Source organism: Schistocerca piceifrons, chromosome 8 (genome assembly GCF_021461385.2).
Source record: "Schistocerca piceifrons isolate TAMUIC-IGC-003096 chromosome 8, iqSchPice1.1, whole genome shotgun sequence".
Lineage (NCBI taxonomy): Eukaryota > Metazoa > Arthropoda > Insecta > Orthoptera > Acrididae > Schistocerca > Schistocerca piceifrons.
The window spans coordinates 332,393,367-332,415,077 of NC_060145.1; the positions used below are offsets into that span (position 1 = coordinate 332,393,367).

Consider the following 21,711-nt stretch of genomic DNA (forward strand, 5'->3'; position numbering starts at 1 on the left):
GACATTTAATCGACGTGAATGTCTGCAGCCGTTTTTACCTGACTCTTTTCTGTCATTATGTTAACCTCCTGAAGTGTTTTTCGGTCGTCGCGTTGCATTCAAGTACACATTACTAGTTATACTCTGCCTTTCACGGACCAGACAAATTTAAGTTAGACGATCAGAAGCGGAAAACAAACCAAGAACATGTTTGGCGATATTGTCTCTGGCAGACTGCTTGAATTTGCGCGCGGAAGGATCTGATTGGCTGACTTCAATGGTAAATAATTCCGAAAGGACGCAACGCATCGAATTATTTTCTTAACAGTTATGTGTCAGCACAACATCCCGTAAAACGTTTTTACAAGCTCCTCAGATTATTTCTCACCACCCTGTATATGAACTAAGGCGCGTTAGTTATTGTAGGCAGTGGGTTTTCGAATTAACGTGTTCTGTTACACGTAGTCCTAAAATCTTAACAATTCATACTTGTATTTCTTTGTTTGAGTAGGCTATTTCTATAGCTTCTGCAGTTCTATGAAAATTACTGAATTGTATAAATTGTATATGCTGAGTCTTACCAAGATTTAATGATAATAATTTTGCTTTGAGCCAACTGTAGATGCTTTCGAATATTTCGTTAGCAGCCGATTCAGTAAGGACGACAGGTATTTCTTCTTGTTACTATAACTCTGCCATAAAAAGGAGAAAATTTGAGTCTTCTGACAATGCAGACAAAAGGAAGTGAATCAACTGTATAATAAAAAAAGGAGAAAATTTGAGTCTTCTGACAGTGCAGACGAAAGGAAGTTTACAGCTCCCGAGCAATCTCATTGGCAGATAGTTGCTATCTTTGGAAGAGTGAGGGATGAGTTGCTCCGAAATCCTTCCTGCATCCAAAGCGTGGCGTGGATTCAAATTGTAGAACAGACATCTGCAAGCTCCGTCATCTGTCTGCTGTGAGATATTGTGCTGAAGGGGTCAGGAGGCGAGGATAGCGAATAATAGTTGAACTTTGGTCACGATATTCCTGGGAATCAGTCAGTAAGAAACTTGCTTAAATGATACTTGGAGACTAAGGAAAACTCAATAATAGAGACGGGCATACGGAACCTTGGATTCTGAGTGGACCAATCGGTACTGTTCGAAGATATCCGACTTAAGTTTCAATTACAGATGAACAGAATTGGACATTTAAAGTCAGACCCATGTCTTTGTGGGTATTTCAGTAGATTTTTGGATTAAGTTTAATCGTCAGACATGTTTTGCCACACTTCCCGTATCGATAGAGAATGAAATTCGAGCAGCAACTGCAGGGGAAAAGAATTAGCTTTAGTGGAGGCTGACGAGCCATCGATCAAGAGTAAGACATAAATATATTAAGATATTGTTATGCTGTGTGGCTTGAGCATTACTTCTCACAAAACTTACTTTGGTATTTGAGCAATCAAATAGCGCTCGCTAATTCGGAAGTACGAATTAGCGTAGCGAGCGCTGAGTAACATAAATCGTTACGGTTTCTCAGTTTATGTTTATCAGACTGGATCAATTCTCGTCTGATCTCACTGCCACCGTTTCTCAGTACATACCGTGCGACGTAGCTCAGTTGTTAGCACACGGGAGGACTGCGTTTCTGCCACTCTTCGGCTCTCCATATATGCATTGAACCTACGTCGCTTACGGTGGATGCTGGACGGTTTCTTTGAGAAGGCTCTTTTGCTGTGTCTCTAATGGCCTCGTCGACCAGACGTCGAAACCTAACCTTACTTTCTAGCATTATGTCCATATCAACGGGACATCGGACTTAACCTATCTTCTTGATTACTTTAAACAACGCAAATCCGCGGAATCATTTGAGATTCGGGGGAGGATTATTATGGAGGTGAAAATGCCCGTTAAACTAACTGGTTTTAAAGTAAACAGTTTTGTCATGCTTCGTAGAAAATGCAGGAAAACAAGTGGATTATATCTGCTGCTTCTTTCTTCTGCTAGCCACAGAAATGTTTATTTTTGATGCCTATCTGATGAAAGTGGGAAGGCCTTGAGCCATTGATGGTACGTATTCTTGACAAGCAGTAATCACCTTTCTAGTCGCCTGACATTTTCGAAACAAGGAGCATCTAATACTTACTTGAATTGCAGCGTAATATTAACCTTTATAGCAGATTGAAATACACCAATCCACTGCCCATTCTCCGTAGACCAGCTTCTGCATCCATAACTTGAAACCGGAGGATGGTAGACTGACATTTATTACGAGGCCAGAAGCATGGCTGCCCTTGCCAACTGGCCGACCTTGCCATTGTAACCTACTCCCACATAAACTGGGGCCCTCTGCAACGAGATTCTCATACCGGTTCGTTTATTCAGCGATGATTTTCCTGTAATTTCGAATATTTGAATATTCATTTTACGGTTCCATTTTGGGATTTCAGTAGATTGCGATTTTTGAATCCAAAACTATCAGCAGGTTTTGGATCCCTGCACGTCGATCAAATCTGAGAGCATCTCGAATCTCTCTCACTTATGCAGTAAATAGTAAACAGTGGATCGACAGTAGAAACTGCCTTGAACATTTCAGCTTGGGGATAAGAAATGCACATCCTGCTGCTGAAGTCTCTTGATATCGAGAGCCATGAGTATACGTAAGAACAAATTACGGCCAATAAAGATTAATGTGAGCACAGAAACATCAACTGATTATACCAAAGCAAATTTATAAAAATAGAGTAGTGAGTATCGTGCTCGTTCTCCAATGACTTTGTCGTCGACGGGACGTCAATCCCCAAAATTCCTTCTTTCCTACGACGCGGAGAATGAACTAAAAATCGACCAGCCTTTGTACATCAACAGCGCTATGAAACTTAGATTTATGGAATAACTATGGTCTTACGTACTTTGAGCAGGCAAGGCTGTACGTAGCAAAAAGTGTTAAGGTGATAGGAACTGATTATCGGATATTTTTGCTAAGATTTGAAGCCTCACGTTTTAATGAACACGAGATCGTTATACGAGGTGTGTGAGAAAAGTAATGAGCCTGACAACACTGCGAGCGTTCTGGCAACGATGTGTTGTTCTGCTTCTATAGGCCGGTGTGTTCATTCCTTGCAGACGGTCAGCCCGAGTTTCAACTTCGCACAGCCATGTCGCGATTTGTCAGAACGCCATCAGAAAAGTGTGTTTGTTACGTATTACGAAAATGAACAGCGGAATTTAGAGCAACGTTATACAATAAAGCTTTGTGTTAAACTTGGGAAATATGCGAATGTGGTCTTTCAAAAGTTGAAACAAGCCTATGTGGAATATACCTTATAATGAGCAGTAGTTTTTCGTTGGCACAGATCATTTTTCGAAGGCCGAGAACACGTTGAAGGTGAACCTCGTCCAGCAAGACCGACGAAAACATCGAACTTTAACGTCCTGTCGTGAAATTTTTCCTCCAGGACAAACTGTCAACGAAGTGTTTGAGAAATATGTCCTTGAAAGGCTCAGAAAAAGGGTGAATCGAGTGGAACCGGACATCGCAGACAAGTGAATGCTGCATCATGACAACGCCCCATGTCACACGGCCACTTCTGTAACGGAAATCCTGACCTCAAAAGGCATTCCTTTTGTTCCACAGACCCCCTTTTCAGCTGCTCTGAATCCTTGCGACTTTTTTCTTTTCCGGAAATTGAAAAATGTGTTGAAAGGACATCACTTTGGGACTCTGGGCAACACTCAAAAGATGATAGACACATTAAACGCCCTGCCAGTTGAAGACCTTTAGCGCTGCTACCAAGACCGGGAACTACGACTCTTTCGGTGTATGGCTGCCGAATGGAATTGCTTTAGAAAACGTCGTTCCTGTGAAACACAACTAGCTCTTTATTCACATGAAGTGTTGAGTGCAATTGACAAGGGATTTCAGATCGATTCCGTAGTTCTGGATGTCCGGAAGGCTTTTGACACTGTACCACACAAGCGGCTCGTATTAAAATTGTGTGCTTCTGGAATATCGTTTCAGTTATGTGACTGGATTTGGTCCGAGACGTCACAGTTCGTAGTAATTAACGGAAAGTCATCGTGTAAAACAGAAGTGATTTCTGGCGTTCCCCAAGGTAGTGGTATAGGCCCTTTGCTGTTCCTTATCTATATAAACGATTTGGGAGACAATCGGAGCAGCCGTCTTCGGTTGTTTGCAGATGACGCTGTCGTTTATCGACTAATAAAGTTATCAGAAGATCAAAACAAACTGCATAACGATTTAGAAAAAATATCTGAATGGTACGAAAAGTGGCAGTTGACCCTGAATAACGAAAAGTGTGAGGTTATCCACATGAGTGCTAAAAGGAACTCATTAAATTTCGGTTGCACGATAAATCAATCTAAAGGCCGTAAATTCAACTAAATACCTAGGTATTACAATTACGTACAACTTAAATTGGAAGGAACACAGAAAATATTGTGGGGAAGGCTAACCAAAGACTGCGTTTTATTGGTAGGCCGCTTAGAAAATGTAACCTATCCACTAAGGAGACTGCCTACGCTACGCTTGTCCGTGCTCCTTTAGAATACTGCTGCGCGGTGTGGGATCTTTACCAGATAGGACTGACGGAGTACATCAAAACGTTCAAAGAAAGACAGCACGTTCTGTATTATCGCGAAATATGGCAGAGTGTGCCACAGAAATGATACAGGATTTGGGCTGGAAATCGTTAAAAGAAAGGCGTTTTTCGTTGCGACGGAATCTTCTCACGAAATTCCAATCAGCAACTTTCTCCTCCGAATGCGAATATATTTTGTTGAGACCGACCTACATAGGGAGGAACGATCACCACGATAAAATAAGGGAAATAAGAGCTCGTACGGAAAGATATAGGTGTTCATTCTTTCCGCGCGCTATACGAGATTGGAATAATAGAGAATTGTGAAGGTCGTTCGATGACCCTCTGCCAGGCACTCAGATGTGATTTGCAGAGTATCCATGTAGATGCTTTGCAAGGGATAATATTATTGTTTAAAAATTTGTAAACTTTTGTTTACAAAAAACCAGTCACATTACTTTTCTCAAACAGGCGCTGACTGCTGCAGTTGGAGCGCATGTACTGTGTTAAAATTTGCTACCTGATTTGTCTGTCTAAGATTAATTATAACTGTACGAAAATACGAAGTGTGTACAATGTAGACCCTACATTTCACCAACACTATGTGGAAATACTCTGCAGGTTCACTCACAAGGATCTATTTCGTGTCCAGATTCTACGAATGAGTGTGGGCTTTAGGCGATATGACCTGTGTAGAGATTAATTTTACTCCTGGAAGAGTGGCAAGGAAACGATGCCGGAGATGTACTAGCGGCACAGAACATTTCCTGATATAAGTGTAAGTAGACAAGAAAGGACAACCTGAGAGATCTACAAATACGCGAGAAGACTAGCAGCTGCAGTGAGTCGTTTTTACCAGTGTCCAACACGTGCCTTCGCAGAGAGCGGCACAGCTGCTGTCAAATGTACCGTAAGTGAACACTCCAGCGGGTGACCCATCCACTGCAATCAGCTCGCGCGGGGCGAATAAATCACGTGTGGCGGTAATCTGGCGGGCTGTCAGAAGACGTATCGCCGTCTGGCCTTAGCGAGAGAGATAGAGAGAGAGAATGAGAGAGAGTGAGGGGTGGGGTGTGGGGGGGAGGACCTTGGTGGGCGAGCGATAGCCGGCAGGCGGCAGCGTCAACGGCCGCGTCCGACTCGCCTTCAAATTCAAACACCGCGGCTGCCGCGGCCGTAGCGGTCTGTGGCGCGGCGCGGCCGTTGCCACGCTGTGCCGGGGCCTGGGTTCGGAGCCCGGGCGTGCCGAGGCCAGCCGCGGCCATCGCCTCCGCTCCGTCTCGCACTCGCGCCCTCTTACGCTGCTGCTTTTATCTCCCCGCCATCGAGTAGCGGCGACGGGCCTACCCGAAACTCACACACAGTGTCCCTCCACGTCAGCTGCCGACGTCTCCACAGCCACGACACTAACACAAGCCGAATAAGGTTGCGAACGAGTCTGCACTGCAGCACAGGCAGTCAGAGACATTCATATATCTTATGTGCAAACTACGCAAGTTTACATGTGTTAGAGGGAAAGTCACAGAAACAGCGATAACTTCGGAAAACGTGTGTCAAAGGAAATGGAAGTTGAGTATCTTGTTAGGTTAGTGCTAACACTCCTACATCCAGAAACACGACAAAGTTCAAGACCATTGCTCACATTTTGATATATTTAGCCAATATACATACCAGACTTCAAGAATGACGTAATGAATCCAGTGCTAAAGAAAGCAAGTGCTGACATGTGTGAATGTTAAAAAAAAAAAAACATACAAAACTTCAAAACACTCGCACAAATATCTTCAGAGGAGTAGAAAAGCTGACAGAAGCCTGCCTCGGCCTAGATCAGATTGGGTTTCAGAGAATTGTTGGAAAACGCAAGTCAGTACTGACCCTACCACTTATCTTAGAAGGTACGTTAAGGAAAGGCAAACATACATAACAGCATTTGCAGATTTGGAGAAAGCTTTTGACAATGTTGATTTCAATTCACTCTCTAATTTCTGAAGGGAGCAGGGGTAAAATACAGGGACGAAAACGTTATTTACAACTTACATAGAAACCAGACGTCAGTTAAAAGAATCGAAGAACGTGAAATCGTTGAGAAGGGACTGAGACAGTGTTGTAGCCTGTCCCTGATATTATTTAGTCTGCTCACTGATCAAGCTATGAAGAGCAGTCAGGTGAAATTTGGAAAGGAAACTTAAGTTCAAGGAAAACAAACAAAAACTTCGCAGTTTGTCAATGATACTATAATTTTGTCAGAGACAGGAATGATTTTAAAGAGCAGTCGCACGGAATGGACCGCTTCTTGAAAGGAAGAACATCGCCAAAAGCAAAACTTAGGGTAATTCAATGAGTTGCAGTCAAGTTTTGAAGGAAGCACTTAAGAATTCACGATATCCAGAAACAGATGGCCCCAGTATTCCATAAGCGATCATTTTTTAGATATGTATATGGAGCCTGAAGATGGCATATTGAATTGCCGAAAGTGGTAGCGAAAATAAAAAAATAACTTTTCAATTTCCACGGTTGTCTGGCCAATTTCTTTGTTAAATATTTGACCAGCTGCTATACCACGTCCACAGTGGATCAACAGAGACATAATGGAATGTAGTCGAATAAAATCAGAAGATGCTGAGGGAGTTAGTTTTGTTATTTGAGCAATAAATTAACTGGCGATGGCCGAAGTAGAGAGGATATAAATTTAGGCTAGTAACACCAAAAGAAAAATTTGGAGTAGGTATTAAATTGCATCGAGAAGAAATAAAAACTTTGAGGTTCGCCGATGACTTTGTAATTCTGTCAGAGACAGCAAAGGACTTGGAAGAGCAGCTGAACGGAATGGTCAGTGTCTTGAAAGGAGGGTACAAGATGATCATCAACAAAAGCAAAACGAGGATAATGGAATGTAGTCGAATTAAGTCGGGTGATGCTGAGGGAATTAGATTAGGAAATGAGACACTTAAAATAGTAAAGGAGTTTTGCTATTTGGGGAGCAAAATAACTGACGATGGTTGAAGTAGAGAGGATATAAAATGTAGACTGGCAATGGCAACGAAAGCGTTTCTGAAGAAGAAGAAAAATTTGTTAACATCGTGTATAGATTTAAGTGTCAGGAAGTCGTTTCTGAAAGTATTTTAATGGAGTGTAGCCATGTATGGAAGTGAAACGTGGACGGTAAATAGTTTAGACAAGAAGAGAATAGAAGCTTTCGAAATGTGGTGCTACAGAAGAATGCTGAAGATTAGATGGGTAGATCACATAACTAATGAGGAGGTATTGAATAGAATTGGGGAGAAGAAGAGTTTGTGGCACAACCTGACAAGAAGAAGGGACCGGTTGGTAGGACATGTTCTGAGGCATCAAGGGATCACCAATTTAGCATTGGAGGGCAGCGTGGAGGGTAAAAATCGTAAAGGGAGACCAAGAGATGAATACACTAAGCAGATTCAGAGGGATGTAGGTTACAGTAGGTACTGGGAGATGAAGCTTGCACAGGATAGAGTAGCATGGAGAGCTGCATCAAACCAGTCTCAGGACTGAAGACAATAACAACAACAGTAAGAAAACGTTTCTGAAGAACAGAAATTTGTTAACATCGAATATGGGCTAATTTACGTATTAGCAAGCCTCTTTTGGAGGTATTTATCTGGATCGGAAGAGAGTTCAGACAAGAAGAGAATAGAAGATTCTGAAATGTAGTGTTCCAGAAGAGTTTTGACGACTAGTTGGAGATACTATGTAACCAATGAGGAGGTACTGAACAGAACTGGAGAGAAAAGAAATTTGTGACATAGGCTTAGCTTGACTAAAAGTAGGGATCGGTTGATAGGACACGTTGTGAGACACCAAGAAATCGTCGGTTTAGTATAGGATGGAATTGTGGGAGATAATAATTGCAGAGGGAGGACAAGAGACGACTACAATAAGCAGGTTCAAAAAGATGTACGTCGCAGTAGTTATTTGGAAATGAGCAGACTTGCACAGAAGAGAGTAGCGTGGAGAGCTGCACCGGAACAGTCTTCGGACTAACAATCACCACCACCACAACAACAACCATACGTAAAGTTCAGAGTCGCTGTATATTCTGAGTTACATTCTAATTTCTGCAGAGGACACACTTGTAGTACTGGCAATTTCGAAACCCACACCAGTGCCTGCGAGGGGATACGAACCGGATCTCTCCGCTTAACGAGGCAGTGATGCTCATCATCGCGAAGGACTCCTGTCTGAAAATCAGACAGCAGTCAGTTGTGTGACAGTGGGAAAAGAAGCCCGTGGAATAAAAATTCGTTAGAACGATGTCGACCACGACTTACCGGATGAAATGGTGTGAATGGCTTTTGAAAGACTCTAGGCAGGTCAGATTTGATGCTGCATCGCTACTGCTGTTTCACTATTTCAATACTTTATCGGCATGGATCATGACAGCGAGTCCTCCGACCCACACCCACAGTCTGCACTCGCTGCAACCCCGGTACAGTCATACCATAGATCGTTACGTGCAGAAGCCTTTGTAGGGGTGGTACGTATGTGAGGAAACTAGCTGCTCCGCTCCTTACTTGAGAGGAAGTTTTCGGCGTTTACGATGGACTGCACATTAATGGAGGGTCCCTCTCGTCACGATTCACTCTCATTTCAACTTCCAGACAAGATGACCTCTTTCTTTACCTCCCATATAAATGGCTTGACATAAAAGGTCGCAGCTTTCTGAAGCTGTCCGCGAACGACGCCTTTATACGAAGATCGATAGACGACCGAGGCTTCCTGCAAAGACTCCAGCTAATCCTAAAAATAACCATATATATTTAAATGGACGAAAGGATCCTATATTCTTTGACAATGCAACCGATCATTAATCATTGGTATCAGTCACTGCTGTCAAATATCTGGAGGGAAATGGCGGTAATGCAGTTGGCTCAGGAAGGAAAATGCAAGGCTGAGATCTAAAAGTGTGTAATTATAATAGCCTCGTTGATTGATTCGTGAGTATATTTTTAGTCTTGTTTGTTTACCAAGTTTAATCAGCGAAAGATAGATAGAAAGTTTCAGCAAGATGTACAATAGTAAGTGTCAGCTCAGAATTGTTTCAGAAATCAGCCATATTCTCTTTTGGCAGACATAGCAGAAAAGATGCTGTGCCACGTAAATGCTTACTCGTAAAATTCTGAGCATATGTTCTAAGAGAAAAAGTAAATTGCTTTCGACCATCCACGTCTTACCTAGTATCTATGACCGATAATCTAGGGCATTTCTGGGCCACATGGAAGCGTGCTGACAGCAGTTTTTCCCACGTACGGAACAGCTAATAAAGCTGGTTTAATGTGCACACGCCGTAGTTTGCGAAACGCATATAAAAATACAGAAATACGTATATGGAACGGATGCCTTTGGAACACTCAAGTACCCTTAGGTGTGTTTATAAGTGGCCAACAAGATCTTGATAACTGAAAACATGATATCCTTGGTGCTTGCGTGCGTTGTTATGCCTATGCGCTAGCTAACGACAATAGTCCTCAACAGAAACAACACAGCCAGTGGAGTGGCTATCTCAGCCTCTCAACAAATCCCTGGAGCACGTTCGGGATAATCTCGGTACATTTGTTGTTGCAAAATCTCCTCTAGAGACATTTAGCGGTCTGATTTGCGAGAGAGTATTTCCGACCTGGATAACAACACTTCGTATTGCCGAAACTTGTGCTGTACCAATGACACATCCATTTTCTATATTTCAAATTTGTTACGAGTTCGAACGTGAACTGTACATTTGACACTGCGTGTCCTTGTTATATCTGTGCACTGTCAGACGTTAGGAACATGCGACTAGATAACGATTCCATGATAGTTTCCTTCATTGCAGTAACATAGCATCCAGCCCATGTTTTAGCCAGATGCAGGGGAAATACAACCTCACAGGTGCCCATCGACGGCGTATACTTTGAGTGAGATTAGTTGGAAACATTGAGAGAAACTGATTCTATGGTGATGGAAGCATACTTAAATAAGGAACAAACGTAATAGCTGACAAATAAAATGCTCGATCAGGATCACCAATAATCACTGCCGTAGAGAACTGCTGAGAAAATACTGCACGAGGGATAATCAAAACTCATTCTCCCGAACTTTTTTTTCTGTGACTACAGTGCGGAGCGATCTTCAAGAAGTAAACGTCACTGTCTGAGTGGAGACTCGGATGTCTGGTTGTAGCCAACAGGGCACTATAATAACACAATTTTTACCATGACCAAGTCCATGAAATTACAACACGGGAAACACAGAGCTATATTGTCCAATGAGTTAGCCCGCGCCTTAATTTCGAGAGAGAACGATGGATCCTGAAGAAATTTAACCGCTCGATCCTTGTTTCCTACAGATACATGCTCTTTTTCATATTCTCACGGCATTTCGTTGGTGCTTTTGTCACTCAAAATAAAATGTGGCTACGAATTCTGTCGTCCTATGGGACCTATTTTCTGCTTGAGGAGGTTACCATCTCACAAGCTCACAAAATGAAAACGCTCAGTTCACACTAATAGGTCCGTTCGAGCCACTGAAACTACCAACAACGTCCCTTTTGGTCCAGACAATAACGCAAATTGAATTTGCCGACCAACAGAACAGAGAATTCGCTGGAAGGTCTCTTTAACGCCATCGATAAGGTATTTAATAGTTGGATAGCGTGATGAATGGTACACAACTCCTGTGCAATACTTAACTACATGTCTGTATCTGCTCCACGTGAATCGCAGTTGTTAGACGGTATAGATCGTTTAATGCCATAGTAACTATTATTCGTTGATGTACTAGCACATAGTTATCGCTATCTGTGTATCAGGAACATACCGTGATAAAACGACGCAAATGACGCAGTAGACCAAAGAAGTGTTCTTCGTTAAGAGAAAAGCATTCTGAAAGACGCATATCGGAGAATCTAAAAAATAGCTCTTTAACGCTCGGATTCTTCGTAACAAGCATGCTGAATGCGCTAGGTACTCCTCAACATTATACTGAAACAGGAACAAACGCTGCACTAGAGATTGTCGGGCACAAATCTCTAATCAATAGATCTGATATGTGGTGCAAATATGGCATCCCGCACTGCTTGTGAAGGAAAGTGTCAGAGGTCGCTGTCGCGTTTGGGAGAAAGTATGACCTCCTTTGCTGTCAGTGCCTGCAAAGAGAAACGCCACACTTAAGTAGTCGCTGTAGCCGGTCTACATGTACTGTAACGACCGAGGTGGCGCCAAGAGTAAACTTTGGTCTCGTATTCTGAAGGACCGGGATTCCAATCACAGTCTGGCCCATCCAGTTTAAGTTTCATCTAGTTTTCCTAAACCGATTAAGAAAAATTCCAGGATGATACCTCTGAAAGGTCTGAATTCCATACACCTCTGAAAGGTATGATCTTATACTCCGTCTTTAGGATGTTAGACCCTAATCTTCTTTGATCGTTTCGTTTTTTGTAATTCTCTCAAATGCACTCGATAACGTTTAGATACATGTCTGCAATATTGCACGTGGCAATATTGTCAGCGGTGGTTCACACGTGAACGATATTTCTCTAACATCCATCAACTGTTGTCCACTTTTTCTGCTATCTTACGAAATGATACATTTTTTCCCTACTTTAGATGAGTGAAGATAATGTCCTAAACGTGCTACGTAAACGCTTCATAAGCTTGATAATGCCGAGGATATGAAAGGCTATTAGCAATTTAATTACAATAGTTACAAAATCCGTCACTCGAATTCAATGGCTCGTTCTCAAAAGATTAACGCGTAGTACGTTATAAACGCGAACAACCTATCTCAGAAGACTTTCTCGGGAGAAACTATACAGAGACCAAGATTACCTCCTTCCTTTGACTCACTGCAGACACTGCTTCAGCCGTAGTGTCGCATCATATAAAGTTGCCTTCGAAAATTATTTAAGATCGAAATAAAGGTTATTGAAGATATGATCTCTTCCATCTAGTAAATATTTCGGTGGGAGCATTATCTCCTTTGAAGTTGCTACTACGCCAGCATTTACCTGAAGTGTTACAGAGAAGCCACGGAAAATTAAATCTGAGTGCACAGATGAAATTTTCTAACGCGCTACCCCCAAATATGAGTCTAAGGATTTCGACATCGCGCCATTTTGCTTAGCAGTGCTGTGTTTCATGCCTTACTACAAGCTTAAAAACTGCCTGGTGCTCCTTAGAAGTTACTTGGAGCTCGAATTGGGGGAAGAGACCAAACAGCGAGGTCATCGGTCTCATCATAGGATTTCGGAATGATGGGAAGGGAGTCGGCCGCGCCCTGTCAAAGGAACCATCCCGGCATTTGCCTGAAGCGGAAATCATAAATCAGGATGGCCGGACGCGGGATTGAACCCTCGTCCTCCCGAATGCGAGTTTCGAAGCTACTAGGTGAAAAATTACTCCAACACTGCGTGTACATAGTGGAGTGTTCCACACGTAAGTCAGGAAAGCTAGAATTTCAAGTGTTTCGTCACACTCGATGCATCAGTTTTTTAAGCTCGCACCTCTTCTGTTTACCACCTATACAGCAAAATAAAAATTTAACCATTCATACAAAAACACAACACACTGCCAGGATAAATACGGTGTAGGAAAACCGTTGGCTTTCAAAACGACAGAAATTTGGCTCTGAATGGATAAAACTCTTATACGATCCTTCCTGCAAAATAGTGGCAAGTCCAGGAAACTACGATGGAGATGAATGGCGAATACGCACCCTTCTCTCCAACGTATACCACAAAGACACAGTAATATTGTGGTCTGGTAATTGTGGTGTCCAGGGGAGATGCGATATTTCATCTTCGTGCTCACAAAACCAGTCCTGGATCATGCGAGTTGTGTGAACAGGGACCCTCTAGTCTTGGAAAAAAGCCTCACCACTGAGGCACAGACATTGTACATACAATACGATGGGCCTGATCAGCCAAAGTGGTGACTTGCAGAGTAACCATCTCGAAACACCAAACGCTTCGGCTACCTTCGTTACGGAAATACCCACTACTCGAACACCAACAGTTTGCCCACGTTCGGATGCACTGAACTCCAGACATAACGCACTCACATCTACACATAACATTGTTCTGACCGCGGCTGACACTTGGAACCTATTGAGGACATTGCAAAGATTCCGTTTCAGATCAAGTATAACAGCGTCAGCTGCAGGCTTGACTAGCATTCATGTTGAAGCACGCATTTCTCGCGGTGCTTCCATATCTTTGTCCGACTCTTGTACATTTAACGTTACCCGAGGGAGCCTTAGACAAAGCTTCGTTGAGCCACTAGTAGTCATCGAAATTCAGAGCGCCGCAAAGGCTACTGAAAGGAAGGCTGTAGAATTTCGCTTGTATTTTTGATACGAATAACAGGACTGGCGGTATATGCCCCTCCACAAAACCAGATTATTTGTTTGCTTACGAGCGGGGAAACATTGTTGGCGTAGAAAGACATTGTTGAGAAATAACAGTTCGCTAATTAAACAAATGAGACATAGACAAAATGTTATGTTTCATTTCATAAATTATGCTGAAGTGATACGCAGGAAAGCTGCGAAATCAGGGATAACCTTAAAGAAATTTTTGAAGTTTTCCCAATGTAATGAGTATTCTACGAGGTTTCAGACTTACAGCAGGATGAAGTCGAGTTTCGGTTTAAACTCACCTGAAAATGACTGTATGGTTGTCAACAGAAATATCGTGGTAATTGTCTTCGTCATCTATCTGCAAGCCAGAAACCTCATCGAATATTGTTACTTTTAGATCGATATTTGAGCGGTTGGGTGTTGTGTAAACAGAGCATTTTTGGTGCATTATATGATATGCAGTTCTACAAACGCGGAGAGGTTTATTTCCTTCCACGATCTTACAACTCGTCTCGCAAGGAAAGCTCTTTCTTGATTTTTGACATACATCGCCGAACTCCAGATCTGCATCAGTTTAGGGATTCCTACGGAGTCTTCAGGACTTTCAGATGAGCCATGTTCAAATGGGTCAAATGGCTCTGAGCACTATAGGACTTCTGAGGTTATCAGTCCCCTAGAACTTAGAACTACTTAAACCTAACTAACCTAAGGACATCACAGACATAGCGACCGTAGCGGTCGCGCGGTTCCATACTGTAGGCCTAGAACCGCTCGGCCACCTCGGCCTGCGATGAGCCATGTGCCCAAGTATTTGGGAGCATCTCGTCTTCCAATACGCTAATCCCTGCATTGGCGGAGGAACATGTCGGCTCTGTCGTTTGGGCTTCAGTCCTGAGGTAAGGAATGTTCGTCTCACATCTCCTCTATCTGGATGCACGTCTCACCTTATGTTTGAGGGAACAATATCTCGTAAACAATATGTTGATTTCGAGCAACCAAAAATTAGCCTACAAATTACTTTTTTGTTAATGTGTACTTTTTTATTATGGCATGATTTGGATATCCGTATTCTGCTACAGAGTGGTTCAGTGCTAAGGGGAAAGGCCTGAATGTCTGAGCTTGCGTTCCTGAATTAGGACCAGCTAACTTTTGAAGAATACAATTCCTTGTACATATTTTGTCTTTGGCGTTTACAAAATGTTTTTCATATGTCAGATCTCTCTCTGATTTTACACCTTGGGTTTCCAAAATTGATTGTCGATCCCAAAAAATGCCATCCCACATGTCTTTTGCAGTTTCCGCGTTGCCTGCTTCTTATGCGAAAGGCGCAGGCTTGTGTTTTACTATGAACAGGGTTTCGTCGATACCTTAGTTTAATGCACCAGATAGACGTGCAGCCTCTGCAAGCACTCATGCTGAACGGAGATTTTTGCATCTGCATACGACGTCCCATACAGCGGCTACCAGTGCTCACCGTCAAAGGCTTCTTGCTAAGACTTCGGCAGAGGTGCTCAGTCGCAACCCGCGGACCGAAAATCCATCGTACAAGTCTAACACATATGTGTCTCTGTCTTCTGTCGATTATGACTGACCAGCTTCTGTTTTCAGCACAACCAGTTAAATTACTTATTAAAATTAGCATTTGCATTATTTGTTTATTTGGCCTTTGGCGTGTGCACCGCATTTAGACATCAACGATTACACTGGTTAGCCTTCAACAATTATACTGTTTTGCCATCAACAATAAAAAATGTTTTTTAAACGTATAAATATATGTATTACTTTAAAATAACTAAATAATATTCTTAAAGACTTGAAAAAAGGAAAGGCTTATTATTTTGTAAGTATAGAAGTAATAAGAGAACTTCACAAAAATGTTTACAATCAGGTTTGTCTAGTCACTACTCTTTGAAATAGAAATAATTATGTGGGATAACCGCTAAAATGATGATTACACATTCTCTGCACCTCTGTGGTCAGATTTCAAACTTGCTAACTAAAATAATCTCAACAAACATCTAAGAACTGCTGTGTTATTCCGTAGTAGGAGACGGGTAATCCTTGTAGAGATCGCTAAAGTGAGCTTTCTGAATTCGGCGATCAATTGTTCTCTGTGTTAGTGGAACTCTGAACAAGCGAAGATTAAATGATTAATATCTCCAACGTCTGAATTGCGGCAGTCAAAAGTGTCTTAATTTCTTGCTTGTAGGCGATACAAATGCGAAGAGAAGCTGCCGTAACAGAATTTCATCCGAAGAGATATGCGATGTTTAACCAAACGATACTTTCCCTGTTTACGATTGATGTTTCCCATTCTTCTTCCCACCGGAATCTGACTTCCATTCGATGTACGAGGGTGTTTGAGAAGTCTCGTAAAAAATCAAGAACAAGTGTTTGTTTCGCAAACAACTAACCTTACTTCTCAGTGACATAGACCCCTTTGAGGGATATACACTTTGATCAGCAATCCTCGAGCTTTTCCCCTGTCAAAATCTGCGCCGGCCGAAGTGGCCGTGCGGTTAAAGGCGCTGCAGTCTGGAACCGCAAGACCGCTACGGTCGCAGGTTCGAATCCTGCCTCGGGCATGGATGTTTGTGATGTCCTTAGGTTAGTTAGGTTTAACTAGTTCTAAGTTCTAGGGGACTAATGACCTCAGCAGTTGAGTACCATAGTGCTCAGAGCCATTTGAACCATTTTTTGTCAAACTCTGCAAAATACTCGTTGATGAAAACTTCTTCCCAGTAAGTCAAAGTTTTTATTTAGTGACAGGAAGAAGTCACTTACAGCTAAGTCTGATGAATATGGTTGATTAAGAACCAATTCAAAGCCATAATAATATACTTTCGCCATTTTTATCGCTGATATGGGGGATGGTGAAAGAGCACCTCTTTGTGCGCCATGCTTGGTCTTTTTCAACGAACGGAAGTTTCAAACGATCCAGCAACGAAGCTTAATAGTGTCCAGTTGTGGTTGTGCGTTTTCCCAAGTAATGTATGAGCAGTATTCCTTGGGAATCCCAAAAACTAGTCTCTTCACCTTACCAGCTGAAAAAATGGTATTTGCCTTCTTCACCAGCTTTTGTCCCTTGTTTGACAGACATTATGATAATGATGGAGCCAGATTTCATCAGCAGTCACGTCTTGCGGATTGCGGTTAAATATCTCCAGAAATTGAGTTGAAATGTTGTGCCGGATGAGTTTTGGTCAACTGTGAGCAACGGCGGCAACCACCTTGCACACAGCTTCTTCATATCGATTCTCCGTACAGGATATTATGCACTCGCTCAGTTGAGATGCCTACAGTCTCTGCAATTTCACGAATTTTTACTAGGCGGTCTTGTCTTACCATACCATGGATATTGTCAATGGTTTCCTTTTGTCGTGACCTCAAGTGCACCGCAGCGCTCTTCGTCTTCGGTGCTTGTCCGATCACGTTTAAATTCATAAATCCGAAAGTAGGCGGTCTTCAGTGATGGTGCAGAGACCGCGTGAACTTCATTCAATTCTGTTTTGATTTGTATGGCAATCCAACCCTGCAAATGCAAACGTTTAATAACAGCACGAAACTCAGTTTTATCCGATTTAAATCTCAGTCGACACACTGACCAATCCAGACGGCTGTCAACAATGAACTGTATGCAGCACGTTGTTGAAATTCTGTCAATCCAGACGGCTGTCAACAATGAACTGTATGCAGTACGTTGTTGAAATTCTGTATAAGATCCTTGGAATAATAAAGGCGCAATAAAAATATTCCATTTTTCATGGAAATTTACCAGGTGTAACAAACCACTCTCGTAAATGAATATCAAGGTCAAATTCGGATGTAGCAGCTTCCTTGTCAAGATGGTTTACTGTTTCGTTAGCTTTTATGCAAAGCGTATAATTATATTTAATTCTTCGGCAGCATTACGTTACCTAGTGGACTACATCGGAAAATAAGTTTACTGCTGTATTTTCTCTAGTTCCTGTTTCCTAATGCACTTAGAACGCTTTTCGAATCAGAATTAATCGAAATCTTTTGTCGCTCTGAGTTAAGGAGTACTTGGCATTCAAGAATGCCACTGCTTCTGCTGTATGAGAGGAGGCTGACAATGCAAGTTTATACTGTTCGTAGTGGCCTGTTCTTGGACACAGGAAAGCACTTACAGCCTTACCTTTAGATGTGATTCTTGAGCCATCAGAGTATACCGTGTGTCTCTGGAAGAATGGTCAATATTCATTGATGTGACAGGAACGAACATTCGAAGTAAAAAAAGTGTGATAAACATGGATTCTAAAATGCATACCGTAAGACCTACGAACACTTGTTCATCTTCTTGCTGTGAAACACACCTTTTCTACTGAACAGAGGCTCTTAGCTCTCAAGGTATGCATTTTAGAGCCCATGTTTACTGGACTGTTTTGCTTCCAACTATCGTTAAACGTCATACCCTTGGATGTGACACCCCGTATATGAAGACCTTTACTCCATTTTTCACTGAGATACATGCAGGCTTGAGACTGTAGCCTATCTGTACACTAAATTTCAGAATCGGAAAGGTCATTCATAAATAGAAAGTATCTCGTTGTTATGATACTTTTGGATAAATTTTTTTCAGTGTCCGCAAACTTCTGAAAATATCTAGAAATTGATATAATATTCTCTTATCCAGAAGACAGTTAGCAGGTCAGATTTCTTAGTGAGTGGATGAGTATTTGGTGTTATCCTTTCCAGCACACTATCTGATAAATCTGTCCAGACACCTATTACTGGACATTTATATGAGGTGTGTCTACCCTTGGCCTTTGTGAGAACTGTGGGCCATTTTCAGTGAGTTATCTGAATGTCTGTGCAACAACGGCAGCCAATTCATGCCCAAGAGCCGAAACCAGAAAAAGTCGACGTTTCGACTCACCCCGAGGGTTTCCCACTGAATTCAGTTCGAGGTACTCGACGGGTGAGACCATTTCAGTAATTTTGTTGTTCAGAAACCTCACAGATGCTACTTTATGACATGGGACTTTGCCATGCTGATACAGACGGTCATTGTCTTTGAACTGTCCCGTACTGTGCGCCGTACATAATACTGTGTATTTGTTCGTGTCCTTCCGTATTTAGCGTTTTCTTAAACGTAGTAAGTGGTTACACACCTGGAACACCCCCATATCCTAACACCACCTCCTCCCTACTACTATTGCTGCTACTGAAATTGGCATTACACATGATGGCATTCTAAGAATTCACCAAATCCAAATCCTATCGTCGAAATGCCACAGGGTATAGTGTGATTCATCACTTCATTCCACTCCACTGTCTAGCCGCGTCGCTTTTCATGCCACCTCCAGCGTCGCTCAGTACTGGCTGCAGAAATGTAAGGCTTATGAGTAACTGCTGGACCATTGTACCCCACTTTCTAACTCCCTACGTATAGTCGTTGTCCTAGCTGGAGTGGTGGTAGCAGTTTGAATCTTACGAGTGAATCCTTCCGCTGATTTTACGCCATTTTTTACAACCACCCTTCGCAATGCTTGACCCAATCTGACAGCGTATGGTATAAATTCTGTGTGAAGTGAGAGGAAGTGTTTTAAATGTTTGCGTAGCGTTTATCTGAGGCTGAACATGGAAAACAGCCCTATATTCACCTAGTTGGATGAGGAAAACTGCCTAAAAACCATATCCAGGCTGGCCAGCACAGCGAGCCCTCATCGCTAAACAGCTGGGTGGATTCGATCCGACCCGGCATACTTCCCCGTCCCGGAAGTGGTCGTGTGAATACGCACAGCTAGCTGGGTCGGTCTGTCAGCAGGAAAATGACCACTCTAGTAACTACGCTTTGTTTTCTGACCGTATGTGTTGAAATATAAGCTTGTGATTTTAGCTGTTCGAGCACAGACGCAGGCCAAAATTTGTTTGCTATGACAGGGCTTTCCACTTCCATGTTGATATCGTTCTCAACTACATCTATCTTTACCACGTTACCTCTCAATTCCGAGATACATACATGAACTATTTTCCCGAGACTCGTGAGATGTAGTTCTTCGTTCTGGTCATGAACGGACCAATCGGGATCGACTGGCCACCGTGTCATCCTCTTCCAGTGGCGTCATCGGATGTGGTATGGAGTACATAGTCAAACAGGCCGCTCTCTCGATCGTTGTCGGTTTTCTTGACCTTGGAACCGTTACTAATCGGTCAAGCAGCCCCTCAGTTGCCCTCACGAGGCTGAATGCACTCCCGTTCAGTCCTCCCACCAAGGAAAAATCGCTGGCATTACCGGGAATCGAGCCCGTGTCCACCCTCCCCCCTTCCCCCCTCCCCACTCCTCCTATGGCAGTCAGTCGCGCTGACTACGCAGCTACGTCGACGGTCAATGGGGTGTAGTTTGCTGATATTCTCGTCCTTACCTTCAACATACACATAGTAAGGAACTGGATCAGCTAGATTATACGTATTGTTACACTGACGTGTTGGCAACGGCTTATTTTGTCTTGGTGTTCCTGAAGAGTCACCACATACCGGCGCTTCGATTATTTTATCAATTTTCCCACAGTACATGGGTCACTTTCATACAATGCTGTGCTCCAAAAATATGTCCTCAGAAATTTCTTCGTTGATTTAAGGCTGGTTTCTGACACCGGCGGACTGTTATTGACCAGGGAAGCTGAACACAAAAGACAATGAAAACTAAGACAATTTGAGAAGAATCATCACGATTAAGCACAAAGTCTCGCTTTACTTCCCTTCTTCAACTGTCTCCCAAATTTATGAAATTTATGACTGCTAAAATGCTCTGTCTTCACACCGGCCTTTTCATCTTTTTTATACTAAAGAACTCACATTTCAAACAACGTTAATTTTTATCACACAAACGTAAACAGAAAGACATATTCAGATAATCTCGAATACAGCATTTATCCGTGGAAAGTGACAAGACTATCAACTGTCAGATAAACAAGAGTAAACTCTTATCTGCATCATAGTCCTGGTGAGGTGACCGTAGCTGTTTCGATACATTAGGAACGGGACATATTCTCTCAAAACCATACGTAAACAAGTCAGGTAACGCTTCTACCTGTCCGGATATTAATGCTACGTTTTTATTAACAAATTCCCGCTTCTGTCTTGTCACATTACATAGCTCACGTAATAAAAATGTTCAAATGTGTGTGAAATCTTATGGGACTTAACTGCTAAGGTCATCAGTCCCTAAGCTTACACATATCCTAAGGACAAACACACACATCCATGCCCGAGGGAGGACTCGAACCTCCGCCGGGACCAGCCGCACAGTCCATGACTGCAGCGCCTCAGACCGCTCGGCTAATCCCGCGCGTCAGTTCACGTAATACCAAGGACTGTTAGTCCTCTTGTAGACGTCAATCTTTTTAACTATAACTAACACATCTGAAGGCTGGACCATTATCTTAACCTATCTAGAAGAATCTTCTATCTTCTAGATTCAATATTCAGATAACAAGTCGCAATGTTCCTCTGTATGAATAAGGAACCAACAGCTCGATCGGGTTCTATCCGTGTAGCTGCAATTACAATCAAAAAATATCGCAGTGGAGACAAGTTGGTTAGTAAGCACTTTCGTGGTAATATTTTTCTCAATCAGCGCTCATGGATCAATGTTGGCAGGAAATTTCTTTAGTACTTGCAAAAAGCTTTCCACGTTGCACCAACATATTCAGAGGTTTCACACGGTTCCAGAGGACTGTAGTGGAATACCTGCGAGCCCGATGATGTTCCTCGTTGCGTTAGATTTTATTTACGGATCACTAAAAAGAATTGTCGT

The 21,711-nt window shown here is 42.5% G+C and overlaps 1 protein-coding gene across 1 annotated transcript in view; it reads left to right on the forward strand.

The window, feature by feature from the left end:
• Positions 1-21,711, forward strand: part of LOC124712327 — a 1,282,739-nt gene that overhangs the window by 647,316 nt on the left and 613,712 nt on the right. The window lies entirely within an intron of this gene.